This window comes from Nyctibius grandis, chromosome 21, assembly GCF_013368605.1.
Source record: "Nyctibius grandis isolate bNycGra1 chromosome 21, bNycGra1.pri, whole genome shotgun sequence".
Classification (NCBI taxonomy): domain Eukaryota; kingdom Metazoa; phylum Chordata; class Aves; order Nyctibiiformes; family Nyctibiidae; genus Nyctibius; species Nyctibius grandis.
This window is the reverse complement of record NC_090678.1, coordinates 533229-549504: the sequence shown is the minus strand read 5'-3', so window position 1 is coordinate 549504 and position 16276 is coordinate 533229.

Genomic DNA, 16276 nt, shown 5'->3' with positions numbered 1-16276 from the left:
TGTTAATGTTCACTGTGGTGCACAAGAAACGAGACTGATTTCCCATCTCCAAGTCCTATAATAATTACAGTCCTTGATCCCGTACAATTTTAATTTTGCTTTTCTCCATCATCTCTCCATAATACTTATTCTTAATTACTGTTTTATCCAGCCTCACCGAAAGTTTAAAACTATGGAAGATGAATAGCTTCTGCAAAATTGACTTTTATTTGAGTTTAGTTGATGCTCAACTATATTTAGTGCATCATATCCCATACAATTCCCCTTCCAGGATCATAATTTCCCTTTTCTTCTTACTAGTTAGGAGGAGAAATACTTATATGCAGTATGACTTTTGAATCTACTTTATTGTAGATGCCTGGCTGAAGAGCAATTTTTCAATAATAAGGTTCTTCGTTCTTTTGTTTCCTGGGATTGCAGGGTAGTAAGGAAAATCTATGAACTGCCAGGAAAACCCTGCAGATACAAACTTGTTTTTATTCTGGATGATGGCAATGTATTTGCGTAAGCTATTATCTCTTATATTTAAGATGAAGTCTTAACACTGTTGCTCAGCAAAAAGTTTCACATTTCCTGTCCAGACTTCCATTCCACAGGAAATTGTAAGGTCCAACTTTTTTGGGTTAGTATTCAAGTAAATGCTGTTGAGGAAATCACTAGTTGCAGTAATCTCTGTGTTGATGTTGGAGGCCCCTTGAAAGACAATTCTGTGATCTTCTCTGTGCCACAAGTGCTGTAAAGCTATGGTCTGAACAACTTTACTTTACAAAGTCAGATGTTAAATAAAAAAAACCCTGAAATCTCTTACTTCAGAGTTCTTGCTTTTACATAGAAACACATTATAGGGAAAGTAAAGCATATGAAAAAGCAGATCTGAGTACATTTCCTTACCATAACATGCAGGACAAAAAGCATGCTAATTCCACAAGATTACACAAAACCTGCTTTGCTTCCCTATTCCACTCTATGCTATAACCTTTTCTCAGCCACTAGTATTCAGTGCAAGGAAAATCTTCAGCCATCACAACAGGGATGCAGATGAGAAACCAAGATCATCTTCTAAGCCTTGGCAGATTTTGTCTGGTGAAATATGCACTAGATATTGTGCATATCAATAAATGAAAAAAATTTTGGTCTGGTGAAATATGCACTAGACATTGTGCATATCAATAAACCAAACCATTTAGTTTCTTACCAAAGAAGAAAAACAAATACTGTCTGAGATTCTGTGTCTGAGAATAATGACATTTCTCTCCTTGCCCCAAGTTTGGTGATCAGTAAAATACAAGGAAAAATGTAAGAAACAATCTCTAAAAATAGCAGAATGTGTTTAAACTAGAATACTGAGGGTTTCCTAAGCCTTTTCATATGAAAGCAATAAAAACACGGAGTGAAAAGAATTATCACAGCTTGCAATTATCAGTGTAAGAAGATTAAACAGCTCAATTTCTTTCTTTTCTTTTCATAACTGAGTTTATCTTCATTCATGCAGTAACCACAGAACAAGACTGGCACACTTCAAAGGCAAATGTTAGAGTTTTAGGTTTCATCTTTAAAGTTATTTTATAGTTTTATCAGTTTCCCTCCTTATCCCTCATTTGGTAAACAAAATTTTCACATACAATAAATAAGGATCCACAGAATTTCTGGTATGGGAGTGAAGGAAATAAGGTGGAGTTTTTTTGTTATCTGAGAAATTACCAGTCTTGCCTTTTATATTTTGTTGAACTCTAATATTTATAATGAAAACAACGGATGAGCAAGAAGGAACAGATTAGCTGTTTTAGAACAAAAGTTTCAGTAATAGTTTCCTCTTTTTTTTTATAGCACATTAACAGCTTTTATGCCTGTTGACCTCTAATTTCAGTTGTTGAGACTGAACACTTTGCAAAACAAACAAAGAAAAAAAAACAAATAGAAATTGAAATAAGTAGCCATATTCTAAGGCCATTTAAAATACTTTAGACTTAATATTTTGTTGTTGTTTGTAGGTACATTTTACTTGCATTCTTTCTTTGTTTCAAATAACTGGTACCCATAACTGTAGTGAATATTTATACTGTCAAGTTCTCTATTGCTGAATGGACATCCTTCTTAAAACACGTTCCACTCAAGCAAATTCAGTAGATTTTGAGTGAGTTAGCCCTCTGAGGCAGTAGTGTCAGTATGGAAAACTATATGCTGAGGATTTAATAAAAATCAACAAACAAATTATAATAAAACAGGGAAATATGATTATGGTTTGAAATTTTTAATGCTGTGGAAGTAGTGGTGTCTCCTCTTACTGCCTCAGTAAAGTTTATAATGTCTTGTCAGACTGTTACTGTTTGGACCACAAATACATATGTTTACCTAGGTTAACTAATGAAGGGCTGGCACCTAGTACAGAGACCTGTTTTTTTAGATACTATTTCAGCTAGACATTTTTAATGCTTTAGACTGCCCCTAAAAATCCTCAAGATGTTGAACACAATGTATCATCATCTTTTGTAATTTCTTTGATTAACATTTTCTCACTCACTAATATCGTTTCAAAATTATACTTAAACACTTTAAATTTCCTAGTAAAAAGAAGATAATTTAAAGGGCAAGGTCTGAGAGATGAATTAGTTTCTCCATTTAGGGAGTTCTGTTTCTTCTGAATTCCTGTTGCTAGATTTTTTCTCACTGGAAGAAATGATAAATCTAAAACACGACTCATAAGTGGTTTGGTACTATACACATTTTTCAACGGATAAATAGATTTGTAGTATCATTTATTACTTAAACTGCAGGTAACTAAAATGATCGTTATGTTTGGAGAAAGGAAAGACTTAATTAGAGTAGTAAGACTCTCAGCTAATATAAAATTCTGCTGACTTCACTGGGAATATTCTGACCTTACTAGCTAAAAATCTATTTTCAAATATTTAAATATTATTGTGGCATCATCAGCTTTCTTACTGCACTTTTAAAAGGGAGTTTTAACTAACAGACTATAATAAATGTAAACAAAATTGGAACTGACTTTTTTACACAGAACCAGTTTATGCCTCCATGTAAATGCCCCTAGAAATTCTTCACAGAAGCCAAAGTTTTATTTCTGAATTCTTAACTCTTTCCCTAGCTGGTAGATGGGTTCCTCAGGCATTCCAGCGTAAGACTCAGATTCTTTTATACATTGCAATGTATTTGTTTTCTAAAGTGTAACTTGGAGGTTAATTACTCACTGATCACAAGTGCTGTAGTCCATACAAGTTAAAAGCAATAAAACTGAAAACTAAGTCAAAATGTCTTTCAGCTCATCATCTTGACAACACTTTAGGCTCTTGTGTATTTCTTCCATTACTTGGCTAATAACTCTGATTTAGTTCTTCCAAAAGTAATAATTGTAATCTCTAACAAATTAGTCTCCAGCCTCCCTGACATCATCCATTTCCCTGACCTTCATTACCACATATTTTTAATGTGCTTATGTGCCCCCACGAAAGGGTCACAGTGCATGATGGTTTGTGTTCAAGAAGTTACAATGACCTAACTTTTAACACGGATTAAAGAGTCACAGTTAACAAACTTTTATTTGTAGTAGTGCTCATTCCTTTTTTTCAACGGTTGTACTGTTTAATCAGGACATCTACATTTGCCCTAATCCTCTCCAAGAAAGAGTTCTACTATTCAGATATGTGATTTGCTTGGGGACACCAGATCTTGTGTGAAAAGCATGGATTATGAAAAGGTTGAAGAACCGTGAGAACCACATTTTGGTTTGGAACTAGAAAACAGAAGAGCAGTCTTTTTTTGGTTTCTGGTGAAGGATCCTGTTTGTGTTCATCTGGAAATTCTGACGACATCACAAAAATTTTAATGCCAATGGAATAATCTATTACTGGAAAAATTAAAAATTCAGAGTCCTTTTCTGCCCTAAGCACATAATCCTGGTTATAGTCAAGTCTCCTGTGGAGCAAAAGAGAGGAATAAGTGTGGGAAGAAAGCAAAGAAGAGGTGGTACAGAGCAAATTAGGGATATAAAAATCCCATTTGGGGCAGAAACAAGAGTGGTAAGAAACAAGGGAGAATACAGACTCTGGAGAACTTTGTTGGGCCGGTGATCCAGATTCTGATCTGGATCAGGAGCTGATTCTATGTTTTGGAGAGGTCTATGCAACCTGAGCATCTGATGCATTCAGAAAGGTGCAGTGGGTTTGAGAAGTAGAGGAAAGAGTTCCTTCTCTGAAACGTCATGTAGCATTTCCATTGAAATTGAAGGCTGATCCATAATCAGCATGGTACCCACCTGTGAAACACAATAAGCTCAGAAATATCCTTTTTATATATTAATCCACCTTGAAGCAGGTTCCTATTCTATGCTGGTAGCTGTCATAAAAATCAGCAATGACTTTTTCAAATAATCTTCCCAATTAGCTAGAAAAGGGCAACTGAACTGTTAACTGAACTTCACTGAGCAGATTTTGCTGTAGTAACGTTTACTTCGCATTTTGTGTGCTCTTACTGTATGCTTGTGCAATATTTTAAAAAAAAATTGAAAGAAAATGACATTTGCTATTAAGGAATTACAAATACAGTGCCATGTATTCCAGTATATGATGAGAATTACTCCTAGCACGGTTAACAGTAGAACAGTTAGTTAATCTTCCAACAACGTAAGACAAAATTTGACCAACTCTAAAAGTCAAAGTTTAACTTTTCTTGGAAGCTTTGTCAAAAGAAATAAACGACAGCTACACATAGAAAGAAAATCATCTTAATAGATTTAGATACCATTAGCCTTTATCTGCTTTTGAGACACCAGCATAGTTTCTCAATAGGATGGCTGTACTTTCTCTGCTGGGATTAATAGAATCCATTCCCTTTTCTTTTGGTTTTAATAAGTCCAATAATTCTTAGAAAATTCTCATGTCTCTACCAAACACTGCCCTAAGTTGTACATACAACTGCTGTTTCTCTTCAAAAGCTGAAAAAAAATAATTATTTTTTTTTAACTCTTACAGACATGGTCCCTCTATCACAATATTTAGTTGGTATGTTTACTCTGTATTTACTACACTTTGTATGCCCCAGAGACTAGCATGCAGAAAACCTGCAGTGCAGTACACATCTGACTGAATTAGTAAATTCCTGAGAATGACCAATGTGTCTTGATTACTTTAGGAATCTTCTGTAGGGAGTATTAACCAATGCAAATTTTTTTCAGAACACTAAGCCATGTGAATAAATATGTCTTAAAATTGAGGAGAATATTCTTTTTACATTTACATCAGTAGAAGGTTTGTCATTAAAAAGCCTATATTTAAAAGTGTTTTAAATGGGAAGCATTCTTGAATCAGAATGTATTTCTATTAGCTGTAATCTACCTGTACCTTGTTAAATATATTTGTGTTAAAATGGCTTTTGTAATATTAGAATAACAGACATGATTATTCATTGATTTCTTATAATCTATTCCATTAGAAAGGAGGTATAAAGATTTATCATTCAACTCATTTGCATGGGAATAAATAATAACACAATGTGGAACACGGGTGGTGAATTATGTTCCATGTTAAAATATTTTAATATGCAACATAAAATGTATTCCATTGGAGTAGTTATCACTATGTATGTTTTTACAGTGCTGAATGAGATTTAAAGTGGTCATGGCACAGAATATAGAAGGGAAAATACTTCAGTGTCTTCTAGTGTGAATATAAGAAAATTATGAGAATGTTACAATGTCTTAAGGGAAGAGCAGGAAACATTGATTGGAAGTAAGAATGAATTAAGAAGAGAGTTTGCATTTCACTGGTACGTAGTCTGCTAATCAGTTTGACATGGTCTGTTGCTGATTTTTCCTCTGTAGTTCTGCTTAAAATCCTATTCTTTCTTTCTTTTTGCTGAATTACTTTTATTCTTTCTTTACATTTGTTTGGACACTAACTTCAGTTTTAAAGTTTTTATGCCCAAGAGACTGACATGCAGAAAATCTTCTGTGTGGGCCCTTTTCCTTCTCTTTTTAGAAATTACTTCTTCCTCTTTTCCTTCAAAATCCCTTTTTTCCTATGAAGGAAATAAAAATGAATTTTTAAGGAATGGTAGTTCACTTTTTCTTCAGTCAAAGATTTCACAATGTACTATTCATTTCTATATGCTATTTATTTTTTTTAAACAAAATTAGTCCCTTACCTCAAATTATTTCTCATGAAGTTGCATACCTAACTGTTCACGGTACGTCTACATTGAGGTATAAATAAGAAAGGAGTGTCAGAGGAAGGTATTTACGCCACGTGATATACAATATTGCTAGTATTGGATCAAAATGATAAAGGTTTGCACAAATATTCATTGGAGTCATGCAAGCTGTGAGGGTCCAGAGTTTTATAGCCTTTTATTGAAGTGGGAGGTGTAAGTATGTACCCAAGGCCTGTTTCTTTGGGTATAGATAGAAATTATGTCTGCAGTCCATGCTGATGGGCATTTTTTACATCTCCAGCGAACATCATTTTGCACATTTGCTCACTAGCTGTCCCATTACAGAGATGTAATAAAGTTTTGCAGAAGTGGGTAGAAATTGTATTTTGATAAAAGTTATGTGTCAGATTTACATTATTTAGTCTACTGAACCTTTTTTTCTTCCAGGACTAAATAAATGAAGACGATTGCATGCAAAACATGCATTTAAATTGACTTGGTATAAGTGGAGAAGAATGACTAATTATTCGAAGGCTCTGTGTATTTGCAGGGGCATAACATACGTGAGAGCTTATTGTTAATAGAATTTGAGGCAGAGATGAAAAGGAAACTATTATCCTGCTACAAGAAATAACATCAAAGAAATGAAGGGACGGGAAAATTGTTCTGTTGCAAGTCTTACAGCTTTTTCAGGACAAGGTAATTCAAAGGATTCCTTTAGGAATTAGATGAGTGGTGTGCCTTTGTGACTTTTAGTTTATCTTTCTTATCAGGTAACTCCACACATCTTAAGAAATATCTATTGGATATTTCTCAAGGAAAGAGGTCTCTAAGAAAGTATCCAAGGCTCTTTGGACTTGCTGAAAGCTTCATAACAAGACATGGATGAAATAAAATAAGGAATTATGTGACAACGTATTTTAACAGGTATCTTCTGTATATCAGAAGGTAGAGAATCAAGCATGACAGTGTTTTTCTAGAAAAGCTGTGAAAAGGTGAGAGACACAGCATAGCTTTCAGATCTGTGAAAGTCTTTTCTCCTTGCAATACTTAGTTAATTTTTTTTGTTTACCGTAGCTTCCCCTTCTTTTCGATTAATGAGAATGATTTGTGTTCTCTTCCCCAGGCTGAAGATGACTAGCTCTCTGATTTTAAAATTTAGTTCTCCGATGGTTTTACCATTTTTTCTATTTATCTCCTTTTTCTCTGAGAACCAGTATATTGCTGTGTAACCAACGTGCCAACTAATGAACAGAATGAAATTAGTCTGCTAATTGTTTCAGGCATGTGACATCCATCAGTGCAGGTCTGTAACTGTTGAAATATTAGCACTGATTAATCTCTTACTAATGTGAACTGCTCTGTTGAAGGAGCAAGTAAGGTGAGTGAGGCAAAATTCATCCCAGGGTTGGTCTCCATACCAGAGGGCAAATATGGGTTGGCATAATTCATGGTCAGGTAAGAGTAACCAGTTGGTAAGAGTAACCAGGACTAAACATCAATGTAAATTTGCTGGAAAAGGTAACAAATAACTGCAACCTAGGGTCAAGCAACTTTTATTTATTTATTTATTTATTTATTTTCAGAGGTATCAGCTCTTGAAGTTAATTTTTTATCTCTTCACAAATCTTAGTGTTGTTAATGGGACTACTCACATTTAATGTGTAAAACCAAACAGATTCACATTCTGTGTGTTGTAGAGAACACAAAAGGGTCTCACAGAAAAATCACTGAAGTTTCAAGCAGAACAATGGTATGTTATGTTTTATCACTACTTAGACTATTGTTTCTGAAATCCCATTCTATTACAGCTTGGCTTAAGGCAGGACTTTAGTACAATATAAAATGCTAGACTTCCAAAAAGACAGAATTTTAGTAAAGTTCAAACACGGACTCTCGGCATTTACAAAACCTCATAAAATTTTGATCTATTTAGCTTTGTGAAGTGGAAAGAAAAAAATTGACCCCCGTCTGTGAAAAGACACACTTTTCTGTGAATATATCTTCACTGTTCAGTTGATATTTAATGGTTCTAGAAGCATATCTCTTAGAAAACATTTGGCTACATGGTAGTGAAATGTCTTCTTTAGAAGGGAATTTTTTACCAACTTATTATTTAGAATTTTATTATAATAAAATATTTTTCCAACACTTCAGAAGTATCAATAAATCTGGGTGCATGCTAAATATTATTTGGGGGAAATTGTTATTTGGGGGAAATTAATTAAAGAAGGAGAACACAGAGGCTGTGATCTTCATTCCAGTATTTCTAAATCCTTTTAACAACAAAGAATACATACTACTTTCTGTCATTTCCAAAGAGAAAAACTCAGCCTTGTGAAATAACAAGAGCACTACTTCATTTCCAGGAAAATAGATTCTACCATAGACTGAAATAGAATGAAGAATTATCTGCAGCAATATGTATTTCTTATTGCCTCCACAGAAATCCAGTGAAGGCAAATATAGTTTGGAGAAATCATTAAATTTTCAGTGAACACAGGGATTCATAGCTGCTACCTTCCCATTTCCATGTTTCCTCGCAAATCAAATGTTACATTAACTTCCTTTGAGTAAGTAAGTAAGTAAGTAAGTTAACTTCCTTTGAGTAAGTAAAGAAATTTCTTTGTATCCATACAAGTCAGCTAAAAAAATTAAATAAATATCTATTGCTGGATATTCTCATTATTTCTTATGTTTCACTCACTGGATTGTGATGGAAAAATGTTTCTAACACTTATCAGCTTTGTATTGACTTGTATTTTGCTTTATTAATTATAATTTTGAGGGCTTTTGTAAATATTAAGTAAGATCTGAGGCCTGAAAGTAGAAGGAGAAATTAAATCCAGAGATCAGCAAGGGCACAAATGTGACAGGTAGTTGAGCCTGCTACTGATAGTAGCAGATGACCCTTCACTGATATTCTATTATTTACTAGATTTCAAATGTTGACAAGATTACAAATTTTAGCGAAAGATTTGATATAGTATTCTTGGGATCTCCTTGTAGCCTTTCATATCCTTTTACAGAGTATAGTGGTATCCCCAAAATCTTCACTGACAGATTTATTTCCAGAGTAGCCCTACAGAAATCCCATCCAGAATTTTATCAATATCTCAATTTAGCAATATGATTTTTGGGTCAAGAAAAGTCTTTACTGTCGGAGACTCTACATTGATAAAACTCAAGAGGAAATTAACTATGCTGAAAGTGACCTTCAATCAGATTAAACAGTCATCAGTGGAATACCAAAAGACTTTTGAGAAAAGGAGTCAATTTGGAAAGATTAATAAAAGGGCATAAAATCTGTCATGTGTAGGGAAGGACCCTGGAGTGAGCAGGGGGAACACAGAAGCACTCAAACCTGGCTTCACACTGCCAGATGTCTCCCCACGGGCATTGCTACCCCTACCCAGGCAAGACAGAGCATGCTCCCCACCAGACACCATGAAGCTGCCTGCACCCGACTTGTGGGGTGACAGCACAAGGGCAGCAGACAGGGAGTCACCTCGGGTGTGTGGCTGTGAATCCTGAGGGAATGTTTTACCAACATGTAGGTCAACAGGACGTGGGGAGCCACTGGGGTACACATGAAACTGAAGCACCTGCTTCTCCCAGGGTGTGCAAATATGGGGACCCACAGGACTATGGGGGGAGCGGGAAGGAAATTTTGTGGAAGAATCATAGAAGGGTGTTTATTAACAGTTTATGTCTAAAATTCTGGTTTACCTGTTGTGTGGCTGATGATAGTGATCCTGGAGGTATAGTACAGTGGTGTCCAGTTAATCACATGTTGTAAATAAACCAATGAACTGCTTCGATCCTATCTAACTTAAAACACTTGAGTTAAGTTTTCTTTGCGACACTATAGCTAATATTATTTCCTTTACTACTCCTTAAATACTTTCAGAGTGATATTCCCTACCTATAATTCCACATAATTTATAGGGGACTTCTGGCCTTTATTCTACAATATTTCAAAAATCTAAGAGGGTATGTACATTTTCCAAGCATAAATAAATGATCTTGTATACAAGAAGTGCAACTCCACTCACTGTACTGATGTTTTTCGGTTCTCACATAAAATATTTCTTTTCTGAAACCTTAAAAAAAAAAAATCAAGGATTCATTCTTGGTTAGCAGATATTTAAACTGTTCATTTGATCCTTGGTCCTGCAATTAGGACTTCGTCCTGCAGTCATCTGTCAGACTCAATGGGGAGGATAGACAACAAATGTGAATCTGGGCCTTGGCGTTAAATGAGAGAAAAATTCAATTCCTACCTAAATTTCTATCACTACTCTCCTAATGGAAATAAGTAAAAGAGGGAGCAGTAGGCTTTCTGAAACCAGAGAATAAATTTTTATTTTATCTCATCAAAGTAAGAAAAATATGTGCCTTCCCTTATATATTTTTCCCTCAAAGTAAAAGCAAAATCCAAACGAAACATATCAAACCATTCCTATTTAAGACTCTAATTTAAATCAGAAGAGATTTGGTGGTAAGAATTGTCACACAAAAAGCCAATGTAGAATTTGTACTTTAAACTATTATTGTCATATGTGAGCAGTTGTTTACCTTAACAATACCACTTTGTGTACAGAAGAAATGAGAACAAAAAAAAAATCACTTGTCCTGAGCAAAAGGAGGTTACTGAAGGTTGAAAGCTGATGACACCTGTATGACAAGCAGCCTTGTGCTTCCATAGTGGAAGGAATTTGAGGAGGAGGAACACATAGTTTTGTTACTCTTTTTTCATTCTTTCAACTCCAGTGTTTTCGTCCTTCTACCTAGCTGTGGAGCTCCGCACCAGCAGCAGTTCCTTTCAGCTGCAGTTTCCATACGGATTAATGGCAAGCTGTGTAGAGTAAGAAAAACAGCGGAATAAATCTCCCATTTTATAAACTGAATGCATGTAGCATATTTTAAGAAAGATAAAGAATTCTCATAGTTTCATTTTTTTACATTTGCTTTTTCTCCTCTCTTAAGATGGGAGAAGACTTCAACAAAACACATTTGGAATGTTATGCACCATTTTGCTTCATTTCTATTCCCATTTGCTAGTGTCTTTCATCACCTTATAAAGACTGTATTTTCTTCTATTGTCTTATGCTGATGAGAAGTACCTAGCAGAGGCAGTAGAAAGACCACATTAGGAAATTTGAATGTGGTCTATCATAATCAATCTCTCATTTTTGGTGTCTCCGCCTTGTACTTATAAATTACATTTTTCACTTTCGAAGGATTAAGAATTTGTGAGATGAATTTCAACATTGTCCTTCTGTGTTGCAAGGAATGCCTTGTAGATTTTGCAAAGTGAAAACAGCATAAATGTTTGGTAGTTGAGCACACATCTTTGTTTTGCTCTGCACTGAAATAGTTCATGGCTCTTGTTCCGTGCTAAGTGTAGGGTAAAGGTACAATCACTTGAAATATCTGTGATTGAACTCAGCATGCAAAGCTCCAAAGTACTGAAGAGAAAACTGATTTTTACCTTAAAATATATATCATAAAATTGCCACACATCATTTTCCATAGCAGGCAACCATAAAATGGCTGCTCTTGACCCATCACTAAAATGTTAGGGTTGCTTCTGAAATTCTGTCAAACAAGATGTAATATGATGTGCTTCCTTAGGTGACTAGCTATGCGAAAGTTTACGACTGATTCTATATTACATTTGAGTGTGAGTACATCAAGGACTACACACCCAATAACACTATGTCATAAGTTCTATAGTGCTGAGGAGCACTGATTTAAAAGTACACCCTCTATAAATTGTAATTGTTTATTCATGGTAGTGTTAAAATAGAACTTTTTGTTTTCCCTTTGACAACTTTAAGTGTATAATTCTTTTTGTCCACACATGGATGTTTACAAAATGGTGTGGTTACCATACACTTTAACCTCATATTTTGCTGAGGTTTTCTCCAAAGTTTCTCTTTTAAAAATAAAAATTATTTTGAAAGTCTTCCTGTATTTATTCATTATTAAATTTAGGGAGCAGTTCAAAGACAAATCCCACCATATATATCAACCTATACTGGTTCAAGTTAGTCCCTCATAAAACATTGCTAACTGCTTGCTCTCTAAGTGGATGAGTTGTGTACCTTAAAATTCAGCTGGTTTGTGTTTTATTAGACCGGCAGTGGGAAATGAATTCTGTAATTGGAATTCCACTGATGACAACTTTACACCCCTGTCATTCCCATAAAGTTCAACACGAGGGACATTTAACCATACCACTGTAGATTGCAATTCCTAGGTTTATTCAGGGGAATAGAAGGCATTGAATTAAAGTGTTAGGGATGATCATAACCTCTGAAAATATAGATATCATTTTGTGGATTTGATGTGCACTTAAGTCTGAAAATGTTGACCACTTTTGCCAGCTAGTTCCTTGCTGACAGTTGTGCCTTTAGAAGTCTCCTTCAGGGTGAACAATTTAAATATGCCTTCTGGTAAATGGAACAAATACAGAAAACTTCACTCAGCTCCAGGTATCTTGTTTTAGGAAAAATCTTGCTGTTAGTCAATTTGACAATATTCATAAATAATATTTCTCAGTGGCATGTAAATGTAAGGATAATCTGTCAGGTTCTTCTTAATAAATGTAGTCCTTATCCTGGTAAGATGAGTTTAATATTCAAATTACATATATCTTTAAATTTGCTCTTCTTACTAATTATCATATGCTGATTTACTTTTTCAATATTTTTTTGGTCTGAGGCATCACTTGCCAAAAGAATTTGGTTTTAGAAAATTTTCCCCTGCATTGAATTCAGGTTCCATTACCTACTTTTATGTTATACAGTATATGTAATATTGAGTAATTTAACAATGGAACATCTCTTCTTGATCTCCAGGTCATGCTGAATATCTTCTCTCTCTGATTAGCTGTCTTTTCAGATGGGTGTGAAACATTCAGCATTACATTATTCCACTGATGTCATTTCAAGGTTAGGTCAATTAAAGTTAAGCTTTAGTGAGCAACTAGTTTAGATTTAAGGACAATAAAGAATCTTAGTTTTTTTCAGGCAAAGCTAAACAGTTAACACAGGTTGTTCCAGAAGTTTTGTGAGTTCGAGTAATTGACTGTGAGAGAAGGTAAGTGTGATTTGTTGACATTTTAGCTAGAGGTAGATACAAATGTAAAGGTCAGAGTTGTTTTCCTGAAGGCTCAGTTTCATAATCTACTGATGACTCAGAAACAGAGATCAGGTTCACATTAACTCTTCTGTTTAATTATATTTCATCTTTTGAACAAGGTAAATGTCTATAAAGTTGTGAGCTTTGTTCTAATGCTATATAAAAAATTCTTGTTCATCCTGGAATTTACAATAATATAACACTGGTGTTTTTATGAATAGTCAAAGGAAAATGGGAGTTCACTACCCAGATCACCACAAGGATTAATGGACCATGTCACTGCTAAAATGTAATGAGTTCTGGCATAAGAATTCCCACCCTGCAGAGGAATCATTTAGAAAACTACTTGTCGACCCCGCATGCTTCAGTGAGTGACCTGCTAGAATATTCATTAGGCATAGCCATTTGCTTGAGTATTTCTAGTAGGAACTGTTTTTACATGTAAACTCCTTATGGAAGATCTGAAAATGCATCATAAAGATAAGGAAATTCTTTATTCTTACATGTTAAAAATCACTTTCAAGAATGCAATTTGAGAATACTTGATTTTTTAACGGGAACGTGACCTAAGCCTTTAAGCCACGGATAATGCAGGCTATTTAATAGTCTGATCACAAGCTACAATGGCTGTTCATCATCGAATATATTTACTGTTTTTTCTTACTGAGCATTTTTTGCCTGAATTGTAGTATTACTTTTTAAGACAGTTTTGTACTTTTATTTGAAAGGTTTTTTATTTTTTTCTTCAGTGGAGCAGTCATCCATAAAATGGTAAACTTGGTAAATACTGTGTCTTTGGGACATCAAGCTTGAAAAGCTTGCCAGCAGAATCAAGTCTTTCAGTTTTCAGACTGTTCCAGTTCACTGGCTGTATCCATGAGGAAAGAACAATTTGAGCATAGGTCAGGATCCTGCTGTCATTATTTTTACAGCTAGTTTCACCAGCATGCTTGCTCTATAGCGATACTCTGAGAATGGCAGAACTGGTGTGGCACAGAGCTAGTGTGCATGGAAGGAATAATTCTATGAGATCAGATGTAAAAGGAAGTGCTTAAACAGGTAGTACATACATTAGCGATTAAAAATTTTCATATATTTGTTCATTACATAAGAAATTCAGACTATTTAACTAAATAAATGTTTGATATGAAATAACGTTATAGGAAATGAATAAAATAATCATGGGATAATGGAAAATACGTTTGAGATATCACATTGAATTCTTATCAGCAAGTTTCCATAGAAAGGAAAGTACTAACTTACGGAAAATGTAAGAAGGGAGAAGAGAGTACTGTAGCATATTACATATAATGAATTGTGGGCACTCAGGGAGAAATATTCAGGTTTCTCCTGGAACATCAAAGAATGTGGGAGACTCTTATTATAGTATATTACCTGCACAGAACATATTCCACATCTGCCTCTTAAGGTGGACATATGAGATTCACCACAATAGTATCATATTTCTTATTTATCAGATTCCTTTGAACCTGAACAGATAGACTTTGAAAGTAGGAGAAGATCTCATCTGTTTTGGCTGTACTTGCTTTGGCAGCATTATCATCTTCTATTTCTGTAATTCTGGACTGCAGAAAATGGACATACTCAAGCAGGTCTTACTGAAGTTAAAGAAAGGAACACCAAAGCTGTGTTATTGTTTTGGTTTTTTCAGTCTGCTGAATCTCAGTAGAAATAGGTGAATGACTGAAGTGCAATCTAATGTTTTCTCTTTCATTTCAGTCTATGCTTGTTCTTAATTCTTTAGAGCACTTTCAGATTTCTATAAGAATGGCTTATGTCTATCTCTTTACATGGCAAGGTGACATATGTCTCTTTTTTTTTCAAAGCAGATTTGCCTGTCGTTAAGACCAGTTGCAGTGTTTGTAGAGTCAAAGACTACCAAACTGGAACTGCCAAGGCCGATGGTGCAAGGAAGGTTGGCGAAGTCATTGGTGATGGCCAAACTACATGCTATTCACAGGATTGCTTCAAGCTCTCTTTACTGGCAGTCTTCCTCCTGCTATTTCTTTCCTCATGCCAAACCATGCCACCAGTCAGCTTTTCTCTTCCTTCCCTAATATACCTCCCTTCCTGCTACATAAACAAATTTTATTGTACTACTTCTGTTTTGCAAAATGATATGCTGGGTTTTGAGAAGCAGACCAGAAAAGGTGTGGTGGTCTCACTCTTGAATCTACACCTTTTCTCTCTTCCAAAAGCAATTTTTCTTGTGGTTACTCCCATAGGCAGTATTCACAGGAAGCTCTAGGTCACCTTCACTTTTTTTTTTTTTTTGTTCCAGACCAATACCTTTCCACCTTGATTGGTGTTCAGTTTTACAGTGAAATGCCTGTCTAATCATCACCCAACTTTGAATTATGAGCCAGTTCCATAAGCTGGCCCAAACAGATAGAGATGAGGAGGAGGGCATGGTCATTGTTGCCATCAAACAAAGATCATTATTGGAATAAACATGGCAAGTGTCTGATGATAAACCATTTACCTGGAAAAGGACATAAAGTTATTAAGAGATAGTAAGAACTATGGAAAATGTATGTGAAAAACTTGTCTGTTCTAACTAAATAGCAAGTCAATTGTTTAATACATAATTGCATGCACAATATATAATCTGGCACAGGTTCATCTAAGAGGGATTTTAAATCTGTAAAATCAGGTTTAATGTAGAGACATATATATGTGTGTGTATGAATTAAACTGTCAAAGACTGAAAGCATAGTTGAAAATCAAAAAAACTTAGATGTTTAAGATGAGAACCCGTAACTGAAATCCAGAAGAATATTTCTACCTGCTTCTCTTTACAGGTAGTCGCACAATAATAAAGACTAGCTGCTCCAAGCAAGGAGGCAGGACATATAATAAACATCAAAATAACCAAAACCAAAGAAAATTTTATGTCAGTCATAAACAAAGGAATGTTAATCCCTTGAATCTTGAACTGGAA